The following is a 6,488-nucleotide window of genomic DNA, read 5'->3' on the forward strand; positions in this document are numbered from 1 at the left end:
ATTTTTTGCCTGATCGGACTCATGGCCGACCCTAGGCACATTCAGGTACACGCCTTGTTTGTGAAACGTCAGTCGGGCACAGCCCACTTTCGCCCCGCATCAGCATAGAGTCAACATGAGCAACACGCAACAAGCCAAATCACAGAAGGACAACAACAGAACAACGACAAAGAAGGAGAAGAAAATGGAGCAAACTCTGCTGGAGCGGGTCGCCGTTTGGCTCGTAGCCTACGGACAAAGACGACAAGAACTGCAAAGAAAATGGCTTGCCTTTCAAGAACAGTTTTATTACATGGCAAAGTTGTCGATTCAGAAGCTGTATGGGACGCAGCGCATGTTAAGAAGACAAAGACGCATGAAAATACGAGCAGCTCGACAACTGAGAGTGAACAGAAGGAGACGTGCGAACATGCCCAGTTAATCCCCCCAATCGCGCACAGAAGCATGAGCCCCGGACATAGCGAGACATGAATGTGCAGGTAATTGAATAAGTTACCATGTGAAAGGAGACCAAATCCCGGAGACATAGCACCTTCGTCAGTTGCTATAGAAAATTATGAGCCCCGGACATAGCGACACACCCCCTCGTTGCGGCGTGCCACCTGTCTATTCATGGTGAATGTGCAGGTAATTGAATAAGTTACCATGTGAAAAGAGACCAAATCCCGGAGACATAGCACCTTCATCAGTACCTATAGAAAATTATGAGCCAGGGGAATAGCGACTATTTATTAAAGTAGCCACGGAAGTAGCGTAGCCTACAAGTCGTTCAATCTGCATAACATCGGTGTGTGTCCTGCAGGGAATTCTAAGTGTGCGCACTATGGCACATGTCTGCAAAACGTATGCCTATGGTTTAGTATGTCTGCAAAACATGAGACACTAGGGCAGCAGAGTGAGGATGATTTTAAATAGGCCTAAGTCAATAACAGCTGTGCTTTACTGTGTAATAATGTGGCTGCATGGGGGACTTATCGCTAAATTCTGGGCAAATTATGGTTAAGCATTAGTTTGGGGTGTTTGGCTTTCTTATGGCATAATTTCATAAGATGCAACTTTGGCACTTCTGTTTGTGTTTTTAAAGTTATTTAGCCAACATAACTTTTTTGTTGTTATCAGGGCATCATGGGCACCACTACACTTAAATTTGGGATGTCATAGCTAAGTCATGTCGGCTTTTTTCTGCTTTTAGCCGCCAACTCTTGTGCCATTATCGTGATTTGGCATGCTTTCCACTGGACACCAATAAAAAGTGTCTCACAAATACTCACACATGACATTTATGTCGGCTTATTTAGCTTTTGCGCTATTATCGCCGAAGGTCTGGTAGGCTATATCGCACGTTTCAGACAGATCGCCAAACACAGTTTGAAATTTACACAAGGGCTTTAATGTCAAATGGATGGAAATAACAATAACAGCCCGCAGTTTCTTTAGCTTCTCGCGGACTTGTCGTGTTGTTCGGAACACACCGACCTTGGCCATCTCTGAAGAAATGAACTTCATCACGTCTTCGTTTCTGCACACCCCATCGATTTTCCTCAGAACTGAGTCTTCAGCCCAGATGGTGAGGAGCGTCTTCACGTCCTCCACAGACCAGATCACGCGCTCAGCAGCCATCTTCTTCTTTCTTCGTTCTTGTAGTGTATAAGAAAATGAAATACTGTATGCTTCAGTCTCAACATCTGCCCTTTATTTGGTCTCGGACACTAACCCCTCCCCGACCCCTCCCTGACCTCTGCCCGAGGTTGACCCCGCCTCCGAGCCTCGGCGGTGCTTGATGGCCCATCGAATTCGACGGGCCAGGAAAAGCGGCCCTTAGCCCCACAACCTGGCCCGGCGGCCATCTTTAGCACCTAGCCCCCTTTTGATGAGATCACCGTCAGCCCCCTTTTGTCCGGGCCAGCCCGGGGCTGGCCCTGCAGTGAGACTAAGGCTATTGAGGGAAAGGGACTGGGTGTCACTTTCAAGGGACTTTGTGTGTTCTGCAAATGGCAGAAGGAGGTCATGAAGCAGACCCATTCTCTGCCACTCATTGGGTTGTAGGGTGCCCCACCCCATTTTGGGCTCGGGAACATGAAAGAAATTTTTCCCCACCCCCAGGCAGCGCTTGAGCATGGCGAGAAACAGGTTGCCCATCGGGGCCCGGGCAGTCTTTCCCCTAATACAAGGTTTCTTTTTTGGGGAAGGGGGTTCTGTGGCAACAGAGGATTTTCTGAAAAATTTTTTAAAAAAAAGTGCCTGACTTTGTCCAGCAAACTTCTTATTGGTGCCTCCTTTTGAAAACATATTTAATTCCCCCCTGGAGGGTGTGTACAGCGCAGGGGTCCCCCCTTTCCCTTTTAAAGGCCCCCTAATCTCTTCTTCAAAAGTTTAAAAATTTTAAAAAACCCAAAAAATATTTGTAGGGGCACAGGGGCCCCTTTATTTTGCCCCCTATCAACTTCTTTAGTACAAGACAAATTATTTTTAAATACATAAACTCAAAAAGCTTTTTACTTGATATGACATTTCTTTTTATTCATAAAAATACGAAAAAACTAACTGCCTGTTTCGTGAAGGCTAAAGAAAACACTTAACCCCAGGGGTGACTTCATCCCCCCCTTTCCAAATCATAGTCATTGGGGTCCTCCCCTTTTGCTGTCCCCGGAAACAGTCCCCAAAGTTCCCGGGGCTTCACTGCGAAAAGAAACCCCCCATGTTTTCTGCCCCTTAAACAGTGATGGCTTTTTGATTATCTTTTCACTTGGGGTGCCCCCTTCCGCCCTAGACCCCTCCACCAGCGTTTCCAATGGGTTCCCCCATATGTCGAAAAAGGGCCCGGCCTTTCAAATACGAAGAATTTTTTTTTCAGCCTTATTTCTTTTTAGGATTGAAAGGAAACAAAGCAATGACAACCCCGGAAAGAGGCAGTGAGCCCCCTTTTTGGTCCCGATGTCCAGGCCCGTGGTAAAACCCTGCGCGGCTTGGGGAAAAGGGTTGTTTTAATTTTCCCCTTCTCTTCCCTATACCCTGTTTTCAAGGGGGATTCAGAAAATTTTGTCTTTTAGGCGCATTGAATTTTTTGTCCATACCTTTCCCAACAACCCGAATTTAAATTTTTTTATCTTCGACCAAATTCTGGCCCGGGAGGCCCGTACGGCCAAACCATTGGGGGAATTGCCCTGCTCTTTACAACGTTGTTTAGGGGCGTTTTGGGTTAAAAATTTGAATGCTGCTGGGCCTTTTTCCCTTTGGGTTTTTGTGGTGTCCCTTCTGGGGAAACTAGGAAAAAGGGGGGGGGGGGGGGGGGGGGGGGGGGGGGGGGTGGGGGGGGGGGGGGGGGGGGGGGGGGGGTCCCGTCAGAAAATTCTACTGCTCATAATTAAAGTTTCACAATTTTTGGCTACTTAAATTTTTTAAATTTAAAAGGGTATTAATGTGACTAAATTTTTAAATTTTCACATTTTTCGCAAAAAATAAGCCGAAAAACCGCAGGAAAATCCTTGCCCAAGGGGGTTATTTCACATAGGCCTACAAAATTTTGAAATTTCTGTTATAGCCCCCCACCCTCCCCACCTGCAAAACAATTTGGAAGTTGGGACCCGATATGTTGAATATTAAAAATAAAAGCAATTTTTTTTTTTTTGTTTCTGCATCGTTTGAGGGCCCACCCCCGATAAACCCCCGGCAAAATGAGCATTTCTGCACCAAAACCGTCTTAAAAAGGTGCACTGTGCAGGAAATGGTCAAAATGGAAAATGCAACTATGTTGCTCATTGAAACTGGGTTTCCTATTGGGCCCCCTTGGAAACTTTTCATGGGGAGTTTTCTAAACCCAATAAATTTTTGTAAGGCCAAAAAACAAAACATCTTTGCAGCCCAAAAAAATGTCTTTTCAGGGGAAAAACAAAAAGGGCGGGGGAAAATGGAGAGGATAGAAAAGTGAAATTTTCGTAGTCATAATGAATACTTAAAGGTAGGGTTGGAGATCTTTGAAAAACGGTTCATGTGAGCTATATTTTTGAAAATACACAGCCCGCCTCTCCCTTCAGCCCTCCCCTCAAAGCCACGCCTTCAAAACACATGAACGCGCATGCAGTCTGTCAAGTGTTCGGATTATCCCGGGAACCCACGAGAGCTCACGAGGCGGGGGCGGGCTAGAAGCCACGACAAATCGATTAGCCAAGCTAACTTCCAGCCATGGCACTGTCTCCGGCTACGGTAAGAATGTTCAACATCACAATAAACGCACAGGCCGCGTGGTTGCCATTTCAAGAAATATTGATGACAGTAGATGTATACTAGATTAGTTATTGAACTTGACTTGATACGTGTTACTTAGATATCTCATTCTAACTTCCTAACACTGATGACAGATGCTATACTGTCATCCCTAGACAGTAGTTCTAGCCAGTAGCTACAGTACTGACACATGGATTTATTTTGACAGATGTGTACCGCAGTATACATTTTACTATTGTATTTATATATACCCGACACCACAATCCGTAGTGTTTTAGGCTATGACTTCAGATTTCACTTGGGTTGTCGCACGCGCAGACACAGGGACAGAGGGAGTAAAGAAAAACAACCGAACTGATCAACGCTAATGAAATTGTTTTGGCTGACGATATTTTCATATGCTTTAGACCTTCCACGACCACGAGAGCTCCAGCTCTGACTTTCCTGGCCCATCACAATCATAACGACCTAACAGCCCAGTAGGACCGATGGCCAGAGATGGAGGAGGAGGAAGATAGACGCAGCAGAGGTCGGGGGTATTGATTAGGGAGACTCCAACAGAATTGACGCCCTGCTAACTGTATGTACATTCATCCCTCAATAACATTATGTCCTGCTGTATTCCTCCAGATGTGTAAGTATTGTAATGGATGTTATCACAACGGATGTACTCTATATCGCAACACGAGTAGGCTACACGAGTACACCTGTTGTGATAACCATTACAATATTTCTACTCCTATGAGTAGTAGTGTGATATTACATGGTTGTAGGTACACAACACCAGTGGTAGTTCAAGTACATCCATAAAAGCCCATCTACTTCATACATCTGTGTAACCCCTGGCACAACACCAGTTTGTAAGAAATTGACTGAAAACGTTGTATGCATATAATTGGCACATCTTTATTTATATACACAATAATGATTGCTTATGTCCATATTGGTCTTATTGCCCAATAGAGTTATTTAGTCCCCATCATCAAATAGAAAATGCACTACATAAAATGTATTTATTGCTTTGCAGGCCTTGATTCAATCATTGAATTTGAAGCAATCCCATCGGTTACTGCAGCGTGCCCTGACCCGTGACCCCAGTTTGATGTTCGACCTGGCACACGACATCTGGTCCTCAGCCACAGCCCAGTAGCACAACCAACCTGGCGCCTCTGCGCAATCTGTAAGGAGATGCCCATGAACATTGAAAGGAAATGCTGTGGTGTTCTCAGTTTTGATAAGACTTTGGGCTGATGTAGGACCAGGTGAGAGAAACGGTCTCTTCAGGCATGCAGCCTACAGACAGTATGGGGGACTTGAACAGGGCTGACGTTGTAATACACAGTACAATACCCAGGATTAGCCAGGGTTACCCTGCTCCACTAGAGCAATATAAAAGGTTTATACAGAGTACGGTATAAAACACACAAACCGGCAGTGTGCAGAGTTTTTTTATTTTTCATTATCTGTAGGAGCATTCATCTGTACATCTCACCTTTTTGGTTTGGAACCACGTTTGTCTTGTTACCGTTGTTTTTTTCATACATAGAAAATAAATGCAACCTGTCAAATAATCTTCTGATTGTGGTCTTGTGGAATATATAAATTATGTAACCATGCATTTTCAGTCAGAGAATGAATTAAAAAAAAGCCACACAGTCAAATTGTGTCCACCAATATTTACTGTCATTGAAATGTATGGACAATTTAAACAATGTATTATAAATGACACTAGATACATTACTTTATACTATATTTACAGTTGTCATTACCACACAAAAACTCTGGGAAGGTGGGTAAGTGCAGCAACTGTGAAGGGCCTAGTCTGAGGTTGGAGGCGTCTGTGCTGTAAAAAGATAAACAGAATTAGAAATCACATATCTGACAGTAGCTCCAGTGACATTTTAAATGTAAGTAACCTGGGTTGTTGGGGCAGGGACACCAAAAATAACTCCTTTATCTGGGCTCACCTGGTTGTGAGTGTCCGCGGTCAGCCATCCCTCTTAGGGTAGAAAGTCTTCTGCGCAGGACGGTGCCCTGAAGGTTGACGTTAACAGTATGCAGCCTTCATGTCCTGGAACTTTTATTGTGCAATTTTCCATATCTGTAACAAGCAATGTGTTAGACTATATTAGGGCTTCATTACATCAAATTACACAGCAGGGTTTTACAGGGTGTTGGCTACAGTCCTAGGACCTAAGTGGACTTGTGTGCCTTGCTCAAGTGCACTTCAGCTGTGGATGGAGGTGTAGGTAGGGAGAGGTAAG

General features: G+C 44.6%; 1 long non-coding RNA gene across 1 annotated transcript; it reads left to right on the forward strand.

Annotated features, from left to right (window-relative positions):
- Window positions 1–4,003: 4,003 nt before the first annotated feature.
- Window positions 4,004–6,161, forward strand: LOC134464573 (uncharacterized). Its single transcript, XR_010037944.1, has 3 exons — window positions 4,004–4,203; window positions 4,632–4,804; window positions 5,252–6,161. It is a non-coding gene; the product is annotated as an uncharacterized LOC134464573 (long non-coding RNA).
- The last annotated feature ends 327 nt before the right edge of the window (window positions 6,162–6,488 follow it).

Source organism: Engraulis encrasicolus, chromosome 15, assembly GCF_034702125.1.
Source record: "Engraulis encrasicolus isolate BLACKSEA-1 chromosome 15, IST_EnEncr_1.0, whole genome shotgun sequence".
NCBI lineage: Eukaryota > Metazoa > Chordata > Actinopteri > Clupeiformes > Engraulidae > Engraulis > Engraulis encrasicolus.